Source organism: Hyperolius riggenbachi, chromosome 5, assembly GCF_040937935.1.
Source record: "Hyperolius riggenbachi isolate aHypRig1 chromosome 5, aHypRig1.pri, whole genome shotgun sequence".
Classification (NCBI taxonomy): Eukaryota; Metazoa; Chordata; class Amphibia; order Anura; family Hyperoliidae; genus Hyperolius; species Hyperolius riggenbachi.
This window is the reverse complement of record NC_090650.1, coordinates 79,754,784-79,777,655: the sequence shown is the minus strand read 5'-3', so window position 1 is coordinate 79,777,655 and position 22,872 is coordinate 79,754,784. Positions and strand designations below refer to the sequence as shown.

General features: G+C 44.4%; 1 protein-coding gene across 11 annotated transcripts in view; it reads right to left on the bottom strand.

The window, feature by feature from the left end:
* KMT2C (lysine methyltransferase 2C) overlaps window positions 1-22,872 on the bottom strand; it is a 302,604-nt gene that overhangs the window by 267,382 nt on the left and 12,350 nt on the right. The window lies entirely within an intron of this gene.

The following is a 22,872-nucleotide window of genomic DNA, read 5'->3' as shown; positions in this document are numbered from 1 at the left end:
AAGTGCTATACAAATACTGGATTATTATATACCAAAAGAGAGTATATGGAGAAAGAAAAGAAGCTCAGGGACACCGGGAGCCCAATATAGTGTAGTACGTTAGGATATTTGGCAAGAGGAAGTAGTGCATACAATTAAGTACTCAGAAGTCAGGGTTGCTCTCCAAGCAACAACTCTCTGCACATGTGGGGAAAGACCGTCCCCACTCGGCCTTGTGATGATCACGTAGGTCACAGCTCCTGAAAAAACTATCATAGGGTTTATGGGGAAATCATAAAGGTACAATCGAAACCAGTTGGGTAGCTAACTGAAATACTTGGTGGTGGGAGGCACCCGTTGTATGCCATGAGGTGGTCACTAACGAGACCAATAATAATGTTCATAAATTAATAAAGATGGGTCAGCCTACTGTAAAGGAGACGACTCAATATCAATTCAATTAGAAATACTTTTGAGCACTAAGACAACGCGTTTTACGGCTCACAGCCGCTTCATCAGGTCAAAAGAGTACCAAAACCAGCTAGGAATAGAGCCAATAGGCGACTAAGAAGTAATATTGGACCAGTAGGTTTGTTTCAGATCAGAGAACGTACAACTGGCAAACAAGTAGCATTTTTCAGAAAGAGATCAGCAATTGCAAACTTCGTACAGGCAGTTCCCAACTTACAAACGACTCAAGTTACATTTTTTCACACAAAGTTGTCTCCATGTACAAAATATACATTACTGGTACTTTTTTAAAAATTATAATTATTCCATTGTTGCATGTTACAGTTTTGTATAAACAGTTGTAAATTAAAAGCATGTTTAAGTAACCAAAAAACATACTATATGTCCAACTCCAGAGTTGTAAGAAACTTCCCTATGCTTAACACATGACTCAACTTACAAACAAATTCAATCAACTGCCAGAATTGAACCTGTTTAAGTAGGGGACTGCCTGTATTTTTCTCATGACAGGCTCCCTACAAGCCAAGTCCCTTTGTTACAAAGCACAGTTAAAATGGGGAGGAGCCACACCAGAAAACTAGAATAAATGCGGTGCTTTATAATGGCTGTACACTTATGGATTTCCACCCCAAGTTCCAAAACAACCCATTATTTTCTGAAAAGAATCGATTCAGAAGGAATCAATTCCTGCCATACACTGCACATTAATTTCCAATAGATTCCTGCAGGGAATTACTGCAAATCGATTGAACTGCAGAGATGCACTGTTCAAAGCAGTGCAAAGCTATAGGCCATCGATCTGCCAATGCTCTTGCCCCGCCCCATTTTTCTTTTTGTAATTTCCCATCCTGTCCAATCGATACTTTCGATAGATTTTTAGTCATCAATCAACAATCAATTGATCTGACATTTTGGGGAATTGATTCCCAGCAGATGAATCGAATCTGCAAGCAATCAAATTAGCAAAATTTACAAGTATATGGCCACCTTTGCTTTCTTTACACACCAAAATGGATAAGAAGAGTACAACAAACACTAATAAAGTTACACTGAGCATTATAAATAAAGTATCGAGTCTGCTTGTTTGAATTCTCTTCTCTACACGGTGCACTCAAACTTATTCCCTGCAAGAAACAAGTACATTTTAAAAAAGCAAATACAGCTGTCTCTGCAGCTAACACTGATGCCAACCTTCTGCAGATATACACTACAGTAAAATGACGCCCAACAAGCTGTCAGTGTTGATACATTTTGTATCAATTCATGAAATAGTTTAGACACAAACATTAATCCTTTCCACCTGTATTTAGAATGTTGCAAACTTGGAGTGGCTTATCAGAGTACCTGTTGTGTAACTGGTACTCCTAGTACAGACAGCCATTTTCATGTGACTCAGCCAAACAATTGTGTAGGAACTATTGACATGCAGTGTTGTGCCTCCAGCAGTGACATTGTCCCTGGGTCCTAAGAACTGACATGTAGAAAGTAGATTCCCAAACCTGTGTAGCTTTCACACAGAGACAGGTTACAGGTGACACTGCATACAATGGTGTATAAATCACTGGCTCTGTAATGTATTAACATGGAAAAATAGGGCAGATGTACAAAAAAACTGTGGATCAGAACCTTCACTCAAATAGGGTAACTGATCAGCACAGGCGAAGAAGCAGCAGTACATGGCCCAGTGATCTGCATTGTTGCTGCTACTTCATAACTGGATCAACACAGTCCTCTAAGAATAATAAACCTTGTAGAGTTATCCACTTCTCAAGTGATTAATGCTATATGGTAGGCCTGAAAGATAAATCGAATTTAAATCGAAATTGCAATCACCAAGATCACAATTTCAGAATCGTCAAAGCGGCGAATATCGCGATCATGTCATTTCCACATGGGGAAGTTTGAAGACGCCTTCAAACTTCCCCAAAGTCCCGGTGCGTGCGGCCCGCAGCGTTGAACATACCTTCCACACGACTCCAACGCTGTCCGTCCTCTATCACTGTCTGCTGGCTCTAGTGCTTGGCAAAACTCCGGGTTCCTGTATGTCACATGACATACAGGAAGTATTCTGTGCATTAGAGCCTGCAGGAGGCGAAGGGGAGAGATGGGCATCGCTGGACAGAGGAGGCACAGAGGTGGCAGAAAGAGAGACACAGAAGAAACAGAGCGGGCACAGAGAAAAACAGAGTGGGCACAAGAGAGACCCAGAGGAGGCATGAAGAGGTAAAGGGGGCACAAGGAGAGACAGGGGGAGGAGGGGAAAACAAACAGGCACAGAGGGGGAACAAAGCTTGATTTGAAGGAAATCGTGAATCGAAATCGAGTTTCAGACAAAAGTCGATCAATTACATTTTTTCCTAAAATCGTTCACGCCTACTATATGGAGTTTCAAAAAAGGTGTTTAAAAATAAACAATTAAAGTTCATTAGAAGACCCCTAAATGATGTATTTCATTAAAGCAGAGACCCTGTACAAATAAAATATGTTGCATAATATCTGCACAAATATTTTTTCAAAGAACATTTAAACATATTTTAAATACACCAAAATCATTTCTGCCACAAAAACAATTATCTACCCAATACAAAATAGAACACTGCACAGAAGAAAAAAAAAAGTGGAGAACCGGCGTGGGACCGGAAGGCTGCAAGGGGCTGGCAGAAGCCCCAGGTAAGTGAAACGCTGTTTTTGTTTTTTCTTTCAGCTCCGCTTTAAAGTACAGCTATTGCAAAAAAACTGTAACATTTAACAAATGTAAACACATACAATTAAGAATGTTTAAGTTGTAATTGCTGTAGTGGCATTATTAAAGGCAACCGCATTTTCCATCCACTCACAGGTGAAAAGATTTTGGTTAAAGGCAGATTGACTTGTCTAAGTCGATACGTGGTTTATGGCTTCAAGTGTCCCTGCGGTATGGTGTATATCGGGAAAACAGGAGAGAGGTGAAAACTCGAATACAAGAGCACAAAAGAAATATTGTAAACTTTGCAAAAGGGAAAAAGAGTTATAAGACATCTGTGTCAAGGCACTTTTTAGAATGCCGTCACAATGCATCCCAATTGCGGTGGTTTGTAATTAAGGATATACCAGTCCTGTTTAGAGGGGGCGATAGGAAAAAAACTTCTTTTTGCAATGTGAAGCTAAGTGGATAGATAGATTCGACTGCATTCAACCAAAAGGTCTTAATGAAAACGTGAGTCTCAAATGTTTTCTCTAATATGTCTTCTCTTACAGGCTTTATACATGACTGCCCTAGAAAAGATACTGAAAATTGAATGCATCAAGATTGGTATTGTAAATTATTTCGATTTCTAATTTTTCGTGGTAGACACCGTATGGTGTAGTTCCCCAAATATGAACTAATGGACAATCGATGAAATGATTGTGTTTTGTGTTTGTTGACTATTTTGCACTATTATAGTTTGTCCGCCATGTGACCAGAAGTATGGTCAGGTGGTTTCCTGTGGGTGGGGAATTTAGGTGTCACTGAAGTAGAGTGGGGCACGCCTGAGGAAGGGCTACGCCCGAAACATGTGTCTGTGCCTCTGCATACTCAATACAGTCGTTTGCTGAGCCATTGGTGTGCCTTCTCCATTCTTTCTGAGGCCTAGTGCACACCAGAGCGGTTCGGCTGCGTTTTGCGATCCCCTTGCGACTGCGGATACGCTTGGGTAATGTATTTCAATGGGCTGGTGCACACCAGAGCGGGAGGCGTTTTGCAGAAACGCATACTCCCGGGCTGCTGCAGATTTTGGATTGCGGAGGCGTTTCTGCCTCCAATGTAAAGTATAGGAAAAACGCAAACCGCTCTGAAAAACGGCAGTTCAGAGCGGTTTTGCAGATGTTTTTGTTACAGAAGCTGTTCAGTAACAGCTTTACTGTAACAATATATGAAATCTACTACACCAAAAACGCTTCCCAAAACCGCAAAATGCTAGCTGAAACGCTACAGAAAAATAAGAAAAAGCGTTTCAAAATCTGCTAGCATTTTGCGGATCTGGTAGCGGTTTTAGGTGTGCACCAGTTTCTTCCAGAGTAAAATAAGCTATAAATAATTTTTCCCCTATGTTGCTGTCACTTGCTGTAGTTAGTAGAAATCTGACGGAACTGACCGGTTTTTGACTTCACATAGGATTCTCAGTATTTAATTTATTGTTTACAAAAGGACTCCCTGGAAAGGATGTATACAAAGATGCGGGCTGAACACACCTGTCTGCACATTATTCTGGCAGTTGGACTGAGCATCTGCTGTTCACCAAGTGCTTTTGAAAATAACGAAAACCCTGAGAATCTCCCACGAGGAGATGGTCTAGTCCAGTGATCTGCAAACTTGGCTCTCCAGCTGTTCAGGAACTACAAGTCCCACAATGCATTTGCCAGACTCCTACAATGCATCATGGGACTAGTAGTGCCTTAACAGCTGGAGAGCCAAGTTTGCAGATCACTTGGTGACTACATATGACTATTAGACTGTGAGCTCCTCTGAGGGACAGATAAGTGACAAGAAATATACTCTGCACAGCGCTGCGGAAGATATAAGCGCTATATAAATACTTAATAAAAATGACCATTCCTTTGTAAACTTCTTGTATATTATGCTCGGAACACACGTTACGTTTTTTTCACCAGATTTTCAGTGCGATCGATATGAATCGAATTGCAACCAAAATCGGAAGCATGTTTCAGCACTGAGCGATTTTATGGGCAAAATAGAGTGTGTTCTCGATCAAAATAGTATCGGACATATTAAAAAAGAATCTTATCGTGTGTTGGCGCAATTAATGAAGCGGCTCAATTATGTGTATGATAGAAGCGTTCAGGGGGCCGTATCAGAGTGGAGTATCACCAATAGTGGGCGTAATTAGTCGAGAACATAGTAAAAACGGAACAGAAAACGTACACGTGTGTAGCAGGCGGCCGATAAACTTAGTGTCGATTTTTTGGTTGAGATTCGATTCGTACTATCGATCGCACAGTAAATCAGGTGAAAAAAACATACCGTGTGTTCCCAGCATAAGAGCATAATGTAGCTGAGGTTAACAGAATTAGGAAATGAGAACCGATAGTCTGCTGGACTCCAAGCACTGCAGATCCTGGCAGAAGGTGCACACTTTGAGAAGTAACTCCTGATTGCATACAGGAATACTATAACCTGATCACATAATGAGCCTCTGCAATGAAACCATTACTGGCCAGCAGGTAACATTTGGCAGAGGCCGCACACTATACAATCTGCCCTCTGACGAGCCCTGGAAACTATACATCATTTGATTAGCAGACAATGTGAGCTCCCGTGAAGCAATGCACAGCCTTTCACTTTCGGATACAGTAAGGAGAGCGTCATTGTGGAGGGGGAGGGCCAGAGCCGCCCCACAGCTGAGCCTGCACCTTTCATATGAAATTAAAGTGACAGCAGCACCCAGCAGGGCATATAAAAGAACACAAGCAGCAACATTCCTTGTATAATCTTTCATTATGAGCTCTGCACTAGCCCAATTTACTGCAAAAGGTTAAGCTGCTTAAGTACAGTACTTTGTCAAGGAAATTGTGAGGCTTTCTAGATCACACTAGCAACGCAGGAGAATGCAGAGAGTATACTGCAGAGGCAATGCTTCCGCAACACACAGCTGCTAGCACTGAGAAATTCAAGTTATTTCTGAAAAGTTGTGACACACTTCACCATCACTGCTGGCAAAAACAGATCATCCACGTTTACACAGAGACAGGCTTAAAGGAGGAGCCTGAACAGGAGGCAGCAGAGCAACATGCTGCATAAATACCTCCATCATCATCTAATGCCATGCAAGGAGACTTCACTCAACGTGTACTCAGAGAAATATGGAGGCTGCCATAGCAGACTGCCTTCTCATTAAAAAAAAAAAAAAAAACATCCTAGATCTCATGCAAATTTTAGTCATTCTTACTCTTATTCTTATTATTATATAATATATAGCACCCACCTATTCTGCAGCACTTTTACAGGATATAGATATATAGAGATCTGAGTCTGAGCGATTTAGGGTACCTGGAGTCAGTGGTTTCATAAACTGAAAAGTCGGATGATTTTTGTACCGACTCCACAGCCCTGGCCATACATCAGGCGATGATGGGCAGATGCGACCAAGAGACAAATCTCTCTCAGATCGAATATGATCGGAGAGAGACCTGTCAGCTGCCCATACACCAGGGATTTCGTCACTCATCTCGATACCGCTCACCATTACAGCCACAACAACTAATCGAGCAAATCAGCCCTACATCTTGCAACATGTTGACTGATTCATGTGACCAATTGCACAGATTTTCATCTGGTTCGATCATAATAATGGAATCAGATGGTCAATTGGACGCCAAGTCGCATGATGTTTGGCCAACTTAACCACTTAAGGATCAGGCTTGTTTGCGCAGATCTGTGCTGCGTGGGCTCTCCAGCCCACAGCACAGATCAGCAAGTAGCCAGGGCGACCAGACTTCCCCCCCCCCCTTTTCCCCCAGTAAACTGGGGGTGGGGGGTCCTACTGGGGGGGGGGGGGGGGTCTGATCGCCACCAGCTATTTTCGTTCAGCGGAGGGGGCTCCTCAAAGCCCCCCTCCGCAGCGATTTTCTGCCTCCTTCCCTCCTTCCTATGGGTGGCACAGGACGGTGATTCGTCCTGCGCCGCCTCCGATAGGCTTCAGCCTATCAGATGCCGGCGATCCCCGGCTAATCAGAGGCCGGGGATCGCCGATCTCCTTTACGGCGCTGCTGTACGATTTCTTCCCCGCGTGTTTACATTTAGCCTGCGAGCCGCGATTGGAGGATCGCAGGCGGTTCACGGAGATACCCTCCGTGAACTGACATGGAACGGCCGCTCAAACAAGTTTCCATGGAAACACCACTGCGACCTGCGTCTGCCTATTGCCTGACGTTGGTCGTTAAGTGGTTAAACTGAAGGGAGAGGGATATGGAGGCTGCCATATTTATTTATTTTTAAGCAATACTAGTTGCCTGGCTGTCCTGTTGATCCCCTGCCTCTAATACTTTCAGCCATAGACCCTGAACAAGTATGCAGCAGATCAGGTATTTCTGACGTTATTGTCAGATCTGACAAGATTAGCTGCATGCTTGTTTCTGGTTTTATTCAGACACTACTCCAGCCAAATAGATAGCAGGGTTGCCAGGCAACAGGTGTTTAAAAGGAAATAAATATAACAGCCTCCATGTTTTTTCTCACGTCAGTTGTCCTTTAACTCTCCCTAAGAAAGCTCACAATCTAATCCCTACCATAGTCGTATGTCCATTGTATATCACTACTTTGGCTCCCTCATCCAAGTTCCAGGTGTCACTCAAACTAATGAAGACATAAGACGAGTATAGTTTGCAGGCAAGAAGCGTTCAGTAAAGTACTCTCATGTCATATCATGCTATCGGAAGCCAGAAGAGGATGGCGGGAGAGCAGTGCCGCCACACATGGAGAAGAGAAGTTGATCCAGACAGGCAACTATAACAGCTCCCCGCTGCATGCTATACGTGGCTGCATTAGGCAGCCGAAAGATAGGTTGCGGGGCGGGTATCGAAATGACCAGAAAGCAGGTCATGAGTCAGGTAGCAGGGGTGCGGGTCTTAAAAAGCAGACCTGTGCAGGCCTCTACACTGTACTGTAATGCTATATACCCAAAAATGCTCCCAGATGCGTTACACAGCAAAGCACTGGAAGACACACTGTACTAGAGGCCTGCATCAAGTCTGGTACCACAGGTTACCTGAAATGCGGGTGCGGTTGGGGGTATCCATTTTTGCGGCCCGGTGAGTGTCGGGTAGGTAGCGCTAGGCGGGTGTAGGTCAGGTTTGGGTAGAGAGTCGCGGCAGGTAGCCGTTTTAGTTACCTTTCTGGATCGGCTTCTCCTTACCTCTACCGCAGCAGTGCTGCACTCCTGACATCCTCTTCTGGCTTCCGATCTCATGCTCTGGGTTACTCTCACGTCATACTCGCGTCATATCATGCGATTGGAAGCCAGAAGAGGATGGCTGGAGTGCAGTGCCGCCATAGATGGAGAAGAGAAGTTGATCCAGCCCCCCCGGACAGGTAACTATAACAGCTCCCCACTGCATGCTCTATGAAAGACAGGTTGCGGGGCGGGTATCGAAATGCCCAGAAAGCAGGTCATGAGTCAGGTAGCAGGGGTGCGAGTCTTAAAAAGCAGACCTGCGCAGGCCTCTACACTGTACTGTAAATGCCAACATGAATATCTATGGACTTTCATGACACCATGGGGTTGACTCACTAAGCTGTGCTGCTCCAGCAGCGCAGCTCAAGGACAACAGCACTTGTTAATAATTCACAGCTCTCCTCTGCTAGTTTAAAACCACCCTGGCGTTCTGATTAAATCGCCAGGGTGGCTGCGGGAGGGTTTTTTTTAAATAAAAAAAAAACTATTTCATGCAGCCAACTGAAAGTTGCCTGCATGAAAGCCCACTAGAGGGCGCTCCGGAGGCGATCTTCCGATCGCCTCCGGCGCCCAGAATAAACAAGGAAGGCCGCAATGAGCGGCCTTCCTTGTTTTGCTTATATCGTCGCCATAGCGACGAGCGGAGTGACGTCATCGACGTCAGCCGACGTCCTGACGTCAGCCGCCTCCGATCCAGCCCTTAGCGCTGGCCGGAACTTTTTGTTCCGGCTGCGCAGGGCTCAGGCGGCTAGGGGGGCCCTCTTTCGCCGCTGCTCGCGGCGAATCGCCGCAGAGCGGCGGCGATCAGGCAGCACACGCGGCTGGCAAAGTGCCGGCTGCGTGTGCTGCACTTTATTTGATAAAAATCGGCCCAGCAGGGCCTGAGCGGCAGCCTCCGGCGGTGATGGACGAGCTGAGCTCGTCCAGACCGCTCAGGAGGTTAAGGAGCGCTTTGTTAAACTTAACGAGCACTACTGAACCTGCCCAGAGCCCAGCGGGTCCAGTAGCTTTAAAGAACAATATTCATGCACTTTGATTGGCCCAGTAGGCTGTCACTTGGCAGTCAGACTACTGGGCCAAAGTACAGGAATATCGTTTTTATAGTGACTGGGCCCGCCGGGCTCCGGGCAGGTTATCTTTCTTCACGGTACCGTCCACTGCAGGACAGCAAACGCGAAGAAAGATACGTGTAGCCCGGGTGCACTGGCGCAGTTGCCGTCGACTGTAATAAAAGTCGGCGGTAATAAAAATGCACCAGGCAGGAGAACGGAGGATCATAGAGGACCGGCACGAGATGGGACAGCTGCAGGGGGGTTTGGGGAAGACCCAGGTAAGTGAAGCGGTTTTTATAGGGATCTTCAGTTCCGCTTGAAATATATAAATCATATGAGTTACAGGGCTCCCCTGAGTTCTTCTCCCAGTTCAAAGGTAAAAAACGTAAAAAAGCACTAAAGCCCCATTTAACCTGAAGCAAACAAGAAAGAGACCATAGATCGATACCATATAATGTTATAATCCTTAAGGTGGCGACACATGTTACAATACAATTATCTGATTTCACGGCAATTCGATAAATATGATCGGACCTCCCCAAAAAATCCAAAGCTGTTTTTCCATTCGACTGAAAAATCCGATCGGTTTTCCCGTTTTTTTTCTGACTTTTATCGATCCGGAATGCTGGAAACTTTTCTTCAATTTTTCTAAAGATGGTGCGTTAGATTGTCAATTTATTAATATACGCACCCTACCAATTTTCTCATAGTTTCCAATCATTTTTTATCGTAATTGGGGAAAAAATGAACATGTGTGTGGTACATTGGTCATACTTTTGAAATGTTACAATCAGTCAGAAAAATTGATTGCAATTCTTGAATTGAACAGATATTAAAAACATTGTATGGTGTGTGGCCACCTTTAATCTTGCTATGCATTATACACTCTCTGGTTGGAAAAGCATCAAGTTTAAAACTGATACAGTGGAAAAGAAAGAGGGACCAAATGTACATATAAATTTTCATCCAGATTAGTGGATATGGTGTAAAAAAAAAAAAAAAAAAAAAGAGGATGGCAGAGGCCAAGATGGATAGACCGCATATATGAAGCTATGAACATGCCTATGCAACCGGTGAAAGACGCAGTGATTGACAGACTCATTGGTCATGAAGAGTCTGAAGTTGACTAAATGAATGAGGAAGAGGAGTGAAAATGGTAGCACACAGTAGACCAAGGCAAGACCTGGGATGCCACAATAGGAGAAAGATCACCAGTTTATATGTCCCACTAGCACTGTGGCAAAATGCTGCTTTCACAGAAGTAAATCAATTGTACTGTGGATGTTAGGCCTGGAATCCACTGAAAATCGCAAACGCAAAACGCAACCGCTAGCGTTTTGTCTGAGCGGTTTGCAAGCGGATTCATGCGCGTTTTTGGTCGTGTTTTGCAACATTGTATTTTTTTCCCCAGCAGGTGCCTAGCGTTTTGCGTTTTGCGTTTTTATCCTGATTGGTCCTGTGAATTATTTTTCATTTTGTTACAGTGTGCTGAACCGCAAAACGCTAGCAAAACCGCTCAGTTTAGGTTTTGCTGAGCGTTTCCGCTAGCGGTTCAATACTTTACATTGAAGCGCTAACGCTCCCAAAATGCTGCACGTCCTGCGTTTGCGTTTCTGAGAAACGCAAACGCTCCTGTGGAAGTTGCCCCATCCATTAACATTAGCCCAGCGTTTTGGCAAACTGCTAGCGTATCGCAGTGCTGCCAAAACGCTGCCAAAAGCGCTCCTGTGGGTTCCAGCCCTTAAAGGGACACTTAAGTCAAAACAAAAAAAATGAGTTTTACTCACCTAGGGCTTCCAATAGCCCCCTGTAGCTGTCCGGTGCCCTCGCCGTCTCCCTCCGATCCTCCTGGCCCCGCCGGCAGCCACTTCCTGTTTCGGTGACAGGAGCTGACAGGCAGGGGACGCGAGTGATTCTTCGCGTTCCCAGACACATTAGCACCCTCTATGCTGCTATATGGTATATGATTTATGCTATAGCAGCATAGATGGCGCTATTGTGGCCAGGAAAGCGAAGAATCACTCGCGTACCCAGCCTGTCAGCTCCTGTCACCGAAACAGGAAGTGGCTGCCGGTGGGGCCAGGAGGATCGGAGGGAGATGGCGAGGGCACCGGACAGCTGCAGCGGGCTATTGGAAGCCCCAGGTGAGTAAAACTCATTTTTTTTTGTTTGACTTAAGTGTCCCTTTAAGGTTTATTTTGGATTTTTTGAGAATAAAGTCTTTAAAAAAAAAATATCTTTTGCCATTAAATTTATTTGCAAATAAATACGTGCAGTGACAAAATTGTTCTTGTGTGCTATAGTGTATTTACTGCAATGAATAACATAAGTAGCAAATTGTTTTCAAACTAGTCGCAGCTACAAAGTCTCTCTTGCCCTAAAAGCTAGTTGAGTTATTCTGCACGCACGCACACACTTGTTTTATTAGATACGATTAGAAAAATTAGGAAGTGGATTGAATGTTTGCTGGATAGTATACAGTATTGGTTAAAGCGGACCTGAACTCAGAACTTCCTTTCTCCTCTAGAAGATACCTAACAGCATAATGACCTTTAAAGGGAAACAAAATATTTGTTACAGCTGATACAAATCCTGCAATAAAGCAGGATTGTGTCTACTTCCTGCTTTCATGGAAGCAGACATATTGTTAACATCCCATGTTTACCAAATAGCTTCTCTGCCGTGACAGTCAGCTGATACACCCGAGTGATCAAATTACAATTTGTGATTAGGCACAGCTGCAAGGAAATTAGACAGGCTAAACTCTTAAAATGCATACAGGGTGCATTGCTCTGTTTTCCTTCTGTCCTGTGCAAGAGTTCAGGTCCACTTTAAGGGCTCTGACACAGAAGACCAGGGTTCGATCAAATCTTGGCCCTTCCTGTTGAGTAAGCCAGCCCCTATTCAGTTAGGAGACCTTGTGCAAGACTCCCCAACACTACTACTGCCTACTGAGCGCACCATAATGGCTGCAGCTCTGGTGCTTTGAGTCCTCCAGAAAAAAAAAAAAAAAGTGTAAATGAATGATCTAGGTCTGGTCGTCTCTGCTCAATGGCACCCCAATTCCAGAGTTATAATAACAAAGTTCCAACAAGACAGAAGCTGTCACTTGCATGCCTGAAAATTAACTCTTTCAGGCAGCAAAATAATAAAAGAAAAACTGTGTGGTTATTAATATATTTTGCACTGTACATACTCATGTTTATCTCACCATGTCATGTCCTTTTGAGTACACTTTAAATTCTGTTTTATTTCCGCTATTTGTATAGTGCCAACTTATTACAAAAAAAAGAAAATACGCATGCAATATTATATACGGTCTAATAAAAGCCCGGAATTCATTTCATAGGACAAGGGCATGTCCACAATCCATAGTATATGAAGCCTGACCATTCTTGTATATTAATCATCTATTAAACTGCCTTTTTTTTGTAGTTTCTTCATTGCGGAACCCTCATTATGGTGCTCTCCCAATATAGTACTACTTTAGTCTTGTCTCCATTATTGTGCTCTCTTTGTCCTCCTCCATCACTCCACTTGCCTGTCAAGATTTTTAATTATTCGACTGCTGAGCAGTCAAATATACATTTACGGGATTACATGGCTGTAAAAAAGTACCTCTTGTCTGGGCATGTGCGACTTCACAAACTATGCAACCCCAGTAACCATAAATGAGCGCATTTCCACTGAACAGTTCACAAACAGCGTATACCCAGTAAGGGCCTTGACACACCAAAAAGCGTTTGTGAGTCGATTTGTTTTTTGCAATTTTGCGTTTTTTAAAAACCGAAAACGACCCACAAAACGTTTTTTGGTGTGTAAGGGCCCTAAAAGCAATTACAGCCACCAGCTCTTCCTCAATACAGCATTTATAATTGCTCTGCTAACCGGCCAAGGTTTGCATTAAAGTGGAAACTCACTTCAGATTAGATACTTACCTATGCAGAGGGAAGGCTCTGGATACAATAGAGCCTTCCTGGTCATTGGTTTGTTCTGACGTTGTAATGCCGTCCCCGGTTAAAGTTAATCGACCTCTTCAGCACTTCTTGGATAGTCTTCATACTCACATACCCAAATACCTCCGAAGACGGGCATATCCGTACTGTGAACGTGTAAGTCCAGGCTCATGTATGCACAGTACTAATATCTTTGAAAGCACTTGGGCCGCAGGTACTTCTAATAGCTTCCCGAGGAGTGCCAAAGACATAGCTAGTCACAGAACTTCCACAGCGGATGGCAAAAACCCACCGTCTGCCAGGCTCACTACCAGCTGCCCACTCACTGCTATGCAAAGCAGGGCTGTGGAGTTGGAGCAATTTTCGGTACCTGGAGTCAGAGTCAGTGGTTTCATAAACTGAGAAGTCGCTCGGATGATTTTTGTACCGACTCCCCAGCACTGATGCAAAGTTTAGCTGCATCTTTGAATGAACAGAAACAGGCAAAAAAAAAGGGGGGGGGGGGGGATGGCCAACAAGGTGCAAATAATTCCAACTTGCATGCAAAATATATATATTGCACGTAGTATGCTGTTAAGAACTGGACCAATGAAAACTGACAGGAAGTGCATTTGACCTGCTCAATTATTAGCAGGACACTGACCATCTCTTATTATATACCTTTATGCAGGATTACACATATACTATAAGCCGGGAGGCAATAGCACATTAAAAATTACAGCTAGTGTTAAGGGGAACCTGAACTGAGAGTAATACGGATGCTGCAATCTTCATTACCTTATAAATAGTGCCAGTTGCCTGGCTCTCATGTTGAGCCGTGTTCTTCCCAGGCTCTTTTAGCTGGGTGCTCCACCCGGCTACATTTGGTAAGCAACCGGCTGTTATCAGCGCACCTCCTCCTATGCTGTAAGCAGAGTTGATCACAGAAGCACCGGCCCTGCATTCTCTCATCTTGCCCCTCCCGGCTACTTCTTCATGCCACCAAGCTGGAAAAAAATTCTGGGGAGAACACTGTTGAGCATTAGGATTTACTTGCTTTTGAGTCACACACCTGGAACAACCATGCAGCCAGTAGCATCAGTCCCGAGTCACAACTTCTGGGACAGATGCAAAGTACTAAGGTGGTCATACATCAGACAACTTGGCAGCCGATCGAGCATCAATTATAATCAAAGCGGATGAAAAATCAGTGCTGCCATAAGCGTGCCTGATCAACAATGCGACCAAGATTGGGCTGACATGCTGCAAGACGTTGGGCCGATACGCTTAATCGGTTGCGTAACAGTAACAGCGCGATATCGGGACAAGCGATGAACAAGCTGGAACCCCTGAAAATGTCCTCCCTAATGTAAAATGTGCCCAGTGCATAAATACTTTACCTGCCGACATCTGCCGCTGGCTTCGTCTCCACACTCTTTCTTTTTTGTTACTGTTCTTAGTTATTTGTTGAAACTGTATTCTATAACCCAGTTTTCCATAGGCAGAGCATCAGCACAAACGGCATTATTAGAGAATGAAGAAGACAGCCTCCTTATTTTTCTCACTCCAGGTTCCCTGACTGTTTCGAGCCGTGTTTTATTACCCACCTCTATCCACAGAGCATAAATGCTCAGGTACAGGCGCCCAATTACTGTTGCCTGGAACAATAGCTGGTTATTATTCCAGAAACAATTGTAGTACAGCCACACTGCTCAGTTACAGCCAAAAAGCCTGTTCTATTCTATGGAGGTGGGGGAGGGGAGAGCGGTGAGGCAAGACAATCATGGATGATCATCTCAGCCAAGGGAAGTCTAGTGTCTGCATGTACCTTCAGTCTTGGGTCACACAGGCAGCTGAAAAACAAGGTTCACATCCTCTTCACTGCCTCTCAGCTACTGCTGTGCTCATAGGACATCTATAATAGAGATAGCATGTGTGGCATTATTATGTCACTTTGACAGTACCATATTCACATGATCCTAAAGCTGGGAATACACAATGAGATTTTTCAGAAGATTTACAGTTCAATAGATTTTTTCGATCATTTTTCTTAAAGATTTCCATTAACTTCTATGAGAAATCGATCAGAAAAACTCTAGAAAATCAGATCGGACATGTTGGAAATTATCTATCGAACCATCAGTCAAAAAAAATCAGGGCTGCGGAGTTGGAGTCGAGGAGTCCAAGTCGGAGCAATTTAGGTACCTGGAGCCGGAGTTGGTGGTTTCATAAACTGAGGAGTCGGAGTTGGATGATTTTGTACCGACTCCACAGCCCTGTGAAAAATTTCGTGCTGTATTCCCAGCATTACACCATGTGCCAGACATAACTTGCACCAGTTTTGAGACCTGCAATTCCTGGTACTGACCACAACCTTGTGTGCAGACATCCTCACTATTACCCTGCAGGATAGAAGACTGGATACTCAGCAGCTGATGTGCCAGTAAACTGCATTGTTAGTGAACAGGTGAACTAGCCCTAAGCTATGGATGAAAAATCTACAAACCATGAACAGTTGGGGAGACTAGACAAAAACAGGTTTCACAAACTGGCTTAAAAGTCACTAAAGACTTGTACATTCAGTAGATCTGTGTCAGCCAAAATACTACGTGCACATCTACGAGCGCTGCCAGAAGTCCGCCCGCCTGCCCCGCATGTGCGCCAGCCACAACAGACGCACGGACACAGACTGCGAAATTATTATATAGGATTTAAATAGTGCTGTAGTGCTGACACCTTGCGCAGCACTTTTACACATTAAAAAAAATATATATATAAGTTTTCTGATGCATTTATACTTCCTGTTGACTTCCTAGTGATTTGCATAAAACGCAATCGAAAAACGCATGCAAGATGCATATGCGAACCTCAAACGCATTGAAACGCACGCAAATGTATAGAAAACGCAATACAAACGCACAAATGCATATGCATAAAAATGCAATGTTTCCCGCACTGCTAAGTGTGCACCCAGCCTCAATGTTTCAGTGGTTGCTCAGCTGATCATGTGACTTCTCAAAGTGGCAGGAGCCAGCAAGTTTCCTCATAGCATTCTACTGCCGGGTTAGTTAGGCTGGATCCACAATTCTGTGAGCAGTTTTCTGCATGAGTTGTCTGACAGTGTTGCATTGCTGTCAACTGTTTTTCTGCATGTGAAAAACGCATTCAAGTATGAACCAGCGCACTAGCAGAAAATGCACAGAAAAACTGACAAGTGTGCCCCTAGCCTACGGCCTCTTACAGATGGAAGGCTGGACTGCATGGTTGTCTGGCAGTTCAGTGTCCCTTCTGTTGTCCACGAGCGCTTTTTGGGTGCAAATAAAATGCAGCTGAATGGCAGCGTCTGTAACACCAGGCGTGTCAGCGCTTGACATGCGGTGGCGTTACCCGGCGTCAACCGAAACATGTCGCCCCTCAGCCTAACTGTGGTTCAGATGAGGTTCAATGGGGTGGTGCCTTTCTACCACTGGTACTGAGCACCAACAAGTACCCAGACAGTGCGAGAGAGCAGCTGACAAGGCTGTGACTCTAAGGGAGGGATCACACTTGCATCCGAGGGAATCACAGGCTATTCCCCACAAACAATTCGCCCCACAATAGTGAGAGTTGCAAAAAGTTGAAAAACGTAAGTTTTTATTTACGGTAGCCATCGACTCCAATGTAAAACAACACGTGTTATGCAGGAAATTAGTGCAGGTTGCATTTTTTTTTAATTACGCAATGCAGAATAGCGCATGCCTCCGGAAAACACACAGGCAACATATACTTTCATTATATGAGATTTCACATGTGTTTTTTTATGTGGCAAAACACTGCAGATTTCATCAAGTGTGATCCCCGCCTAATGTTGCAAGGCAAGTGTGCTAACCCCTTTGCCATTTTAACAGCAACCATATATTAATAATTTATATTAATCTCCAACAATATCTTTGCTAATGTTTGCTTGTTTTTTGTTTTGTTAATTCAAGAGAAAGGTCACTTAAGATAGGATTTCACAGTGTATTCAGAAATGACAACTTGATTATCATGACTTTTAAATGTCACAAATGTATTCTAAATTTAAAAGACACCAAACTGGATGCTTTTAATATTTTAGTGACAATAATAAGCTGGGAACTGTAGCTGGCTGGGAGTCCATGTTTGCTTAGCTCTATGTGATGGGGTGGGACATCCTCCCCCCTTTCACTCCACCCCCCTCCCTGTTCCAATCAAGCTCCTACTCTAATGCTTGCATAAGAGGAAAACAAACTGCCTGGTCCCAGCTCTCTCCATAACCATGGAGTGGAGTTATTAGAGGATCAGGAATCCATCTTTCACTGAAGTCATAATCCCATGCTTGCAGCCTATGAGAGATTTTACCATAAAACCCTGTAATGTGGCAGAACACTAATGATGACTCACCCATCAGTCCTCCTCATATGAACGGCTTTCATTAGATAGAATTCTGTGCTCATGGTCAGATCTTACTGGCCTGCTGGAGGAAAGAACATTTTGTACAGAACACAGAGCTGATCTCCAAGGTCCAGTTACACGTTTATAACTAGTTGTAGGCTGATTTAAGTACATTTGGCATGAGAAAAAGCTGTGGCAGACATCTATGCCCCCCCCCCTTTCAAAAAGAAAGAGGTGGTTTTTAAAATGGATGGCGAGAAAGTCTATAGCCACCCCCCCCCCCCCCCAAATACCCTGGTGAGGGCCATGTGATTACATCATGCAGGTATCACACCTCCTGCTTGAGTACAGAGTCCCTAAGTTATCACAGCAGCCCAGCCATGAGCAGCGGCTTCTGGGGGGTGGGAGTAGCGCAAACGCCACTCCCCCTCTTTCCACTACTGGAGGGAATCAAACGCACACGCAATGACCCAGGGACGAATGGCTCATACACACGAGCCACCGCTGTGGCAAGAGCCATAAAAAAAAAAAGAAAAAGCAGCGGCAACTCGTCGCCAGGTCCCTCTGTGCAACAGCCGTACACACGGCGCACAGAGGGACACACATTTGGCGGAAGCTGTCGCCGAAGGTTCCTTCCCCATCCTCCCCCCCCCCCGCCGGATGCTCCATACATTGTGTATCGAGTTGCTGTCGCTAGTCCGCATACACAAGGCGGACTAGCGACAGTTGCGCCGACAGCTGTTGCCGGCGATTAGCCAAGTCCATCGCCTGGCAACAGCTCTGACAAGTGACTGTTCATGGCGCGCGCCTGATAAACGTGCGTGCCACGCGGTTGCGGCGACAGTTGTAGCCCGTGTGTATGAGGCTTAAAGTGCCATACCCACTCCGCGATTTTCCCTACGCTGGTGCATGCGCCCGCACCCCATCACCAGGGACACAGGCGCAGTATGCTACAGATGATGTGAGCGCACGTGTGCAAAGCAGACGTTGACCCACCGCGGGAGGGCAATAATTCTGAGCTTCCCAGCGGGATGGAGAGAAGACTGGAGCAGTAGCGAGGGACAGAGTGACCACTAAGGGCTGGAAGAAGCCACAGGTAAGTAAAGATAGTTTATTTCATTCACCTCGTAGGTCCTTTAAGGACAGACTCCTTATTTTACGGTCAATTGATTAGTGAATACTAAATGATTTATCACCATAGTGAGAACAGTAAAAAAAATAAATAAATAATATGCTCAGATCTGTTATTAAAAGGACCACTATCACGAAAAAAGTAGGCAGCTAAAATCAGACAGAACTGACAGGTTTTGGGCCAGTCCATCTCCTCATGGGGGATTCTCAGGGTTTTCTTTGTTTTCAACAGCATTTCCTTAACAGCAGTTTAACTACCAAAATAGTAAGATATCAACCAGCCTCTCTAATCACTTGCACACTATTTTGTCAGTTAGACTTTGCAACTGCTGAGAATCCCCCGTGAAGAGATGGACTGGCCCAACACCTGTCGGTTCTGTCAGATTTTAACTGCCTACCTTTTTTGTGATAGTGATCCTTTAACCACTTGCCGACCGCGCACTCATACCGCGCGTCGGCAAAGTGGCAGCTGCAGGACCAGCGACGCAGTATTGCGTCGCCAGCTGCAGGCTGATTAATCAGGAAACAGCCGCTCGCGCGAGCGGCTGCTTCCTGTCAATTCACGGCGGGGGGCTCCGTGAGTAGCCTGCGGGCCGCCGATCACGGCTAAATGTAAACACAAGCGGAAATAATCCGCTTTGTTTACATTGTACGGCGCTGCTGCGCAGCAGCGCCGTAATGCAGATCGGCGATCCCCGGCCAATCAGCGGCCCGGGATCGCCGCCATGTGACAGGGGACAGCCTGTCACTGGCTGCACAGGACGGATAGCGTCCTGTGCAGCCCCGATCACCGGGGATGAGCAGATAGGAGAGGGAGGGGGGAATTTCGCCGGGGAGGGGGGCTTTGAGGTGCCCCCCCCCCCGCAACATGCCAGACAGGAGGAGCGATCAGACCCCCCCCCTGCACATCATCCCCATAGGGGGGAAAAAAGGGGGGCGATCTGATCGCTCTGTGTGCACGCTGATCTGTGCTGGGGGCTGCAGAGCCCACCCAGCACAGATCACAAAAAATAACGCTGGTCCTTAAGGGGGGGGTAAAGGGTGGGTCCTCAAGTGGTTAAAGACAGAAAACAAGCTTAGTGAACTGTGCCCAATGTCTTGAACCAAGTAGATCTACACTCCGACCAGAGAAGCATAACTACACTCACCTCAACTCACACTGCCAGATAACAATAGGTGGATTTTTTTCTAAATCCTCGTACACACTCTCAGTTTCCGTCACTCTCAAAGGTTACCCGAGATGACATGTGACATGAGATACAGGTGTGTGTACAGTGCCAAGCACACCAATAACTGTGCTGTGTTATTTTTTTTCCTTTGTCTGAAAAAGCATCAGGTATGTAAGTGGCAGTTCCGGTCTAAGTCTGGACTGGGTCAGACTACAGTGTGACCCTCACTAATAAGAAATTAAAACCATAAAACACTTTACTAGCAGAAAATGGCTTCTGAGAGCAGGAAAGAGATAAATAGGGTCAATAGTTCATAGATTTAAGCTCTGGCATACTTCAATGAATGTGTCATTGAGGAAAAAAACAAAACTGTAAAGACATAAAAAGTAGATTTAAATATAAAATAAAACTTTGGAATATCTTAAAAAGTCATTTTTAGGAGAAGGAGAATAGATACAATTGTTTATTTTATTAGTTTATTTTCACCTGGGCAAACATGTAGCACAGACATGCTGTTCTGCTATGTGTTGTTCCATGGTGAGGAGAGAGTCGGAGCAATTTTGGGTACCCGGAGTTGAAGTCTGTGATTTCATAAACTGAGGAATCAGAGTATTTTTGTACCGCCTCTACAGCCCTGGGAAATGAGCATCCAGCAACCTGTAGCACAGGGGAGCAGCTGCACAACAGGATTGCCTTGGCTGAGGATGATCTAGCATGTACATGGGATACTGGAGTGACCGGGAATATGAAGACTTATTTTTACTCCTTTTTTTTTTTTTAAATCCTCTTCCCTGGCTGGTGTGGTTATCCTCATGTCAACACTACACCCAATGCAACATACTAAAAATGCTATGAGGCACAGGCTATCCCTGCAATCATTCACAATTCAGGAACACACACCAAAATGACTCAATCAACTGCATGCACGGTCTACTAACGCACAACACAGCACTTTACAGGACTCCTTTATTACTGAATCCATTACCAGCGCACAAGAGAGCAATGCTTTATCTTAAAGAAAGAAGAAAAAACCGAAACAGATAAATGACACTGGGGGTCAAAATGAGTTTGCCACACTATTCAAAAAAATCAGATATAACGCCCGTTTGCCTTCTATGGTAATGTTTCATGTATCTTTATATGAAATTAAAGCTGTAGTTCATATTTATGTCCTCATTGTGCAAGACCACTACATAAAAACATCAATCGTTGTGTCAGTAATTGGATGACCAGGAAGCAAAGTACAAGAACTGCCGGACAGAAGCCGCCTCTTCCTGCTTTATCCATAGGACTGATTCCTGGTTACTGGCATGCTCCTGTAAGGCCTTAGATTAGCATCCTAATAACAAAGAGCCCATAATGAAGGAGCAGCTCTATTGTAAACACGGCATGCACTACTGATCTGCAGGCCATCGGTAGCGCCAGGATGAAGGGTCTGGGGCAGGCAGTGCCTTCAGTACAATTTTACATCACGATGAAAAAAATTAAAAATACATCACACACCTGGCTATTTTTGTATTACGTGTGCAGTTTAAAAGCCATAAATACTGTCAACACACAACCGATCTGAAGAAACGAAAATTACACAAAGGACTGTTCACAGATGTGGTTGAAAACCTAAAAACAAGTAAATTTCAACAACATGGAAAACACAAGTAGTATACACTTCTTCTACCCCACACTGTACAGCACCAAAGTAGCAGACAATAACGGTCCCTGTGCATTCAGCGATACCAAACAATATACGGGTATGAAAAGGCTTATATACACGGCTTTCAGACTGAGAATTGCTATCTGGTTAGACTACATACTAATGTTGGCTATACATTCATCAATGTTCCCATTTGATTTGTTGCAGATTCGATTCATGCTGGGAATAGATTCCCCATGTCACATCGATCGATTTTGTCTAAAAAACGATCAGACAAGATGGAAAATCTCTCCCTGCTAAAACACCGAGCCACCAGTGTTATTTATGGATTGGAAGAGTACCACTGTGGTAGCCCATATTATTAGTTACAAGCCATTTCATCACAGCTGAACTCAGACATGAAGGTTTACAAATATTTGAGGTGGATTAATACTGTGAACACTGTGGCTAATTCTTCAACCAAAGTCAGCTTTTTGTAACAATCAGGTTCTGTTTGGGAGGTCACTGATCTCCATAAAAGAAGAAAATTAACCAATACATACACAATAGTCAAAAGTGTGACCTTCTACTAAATAAGCATCCAAATATTGTTTTACACTCATGTTACCCAATTCTAGCATTGCTCAAAACATTTGCTGAAAATGCAAATTCCACTTCGACAGGACCCAGAAATTTGCACGATCCAGTCAAATCCAGGAACTACCGATAATTAATTAGCAACAGGTAAAAGGTAAAAAGGTCTGTACACATGCTAGATGAATCTCTGCCAATTGATGCAGAGAGCATTATTCTCAATCTTAACACACAACCGGTTCTTGTGGGATGTCACTTCCGCTCAGCTCTGTTGGTCCTCTGTGTCCTGCCACCTAGCAACAGAAAATGTTGCTAGGCTGCAAGCTACCAACGTGTCTAGACAGCCTTGGCCCTGCCGCCCAAAGGATCAAATCCTGATCTCCAACGTGCACTAGGCTTAAGACTTTGCAAACTCTTGCTTCATCCCTACTAAAATCCAATCCATATCAAACAGAAATTTACATTTTTTTTTAGAGTAACAATGCTTAATAAATGTCATGATAAGAGGAAAGAAAATAAAACTATTACTTGAAAATGCAAGTATTACAAGTCACTGTAAAATGAACCAGTAAAAGTATTAAAAACATG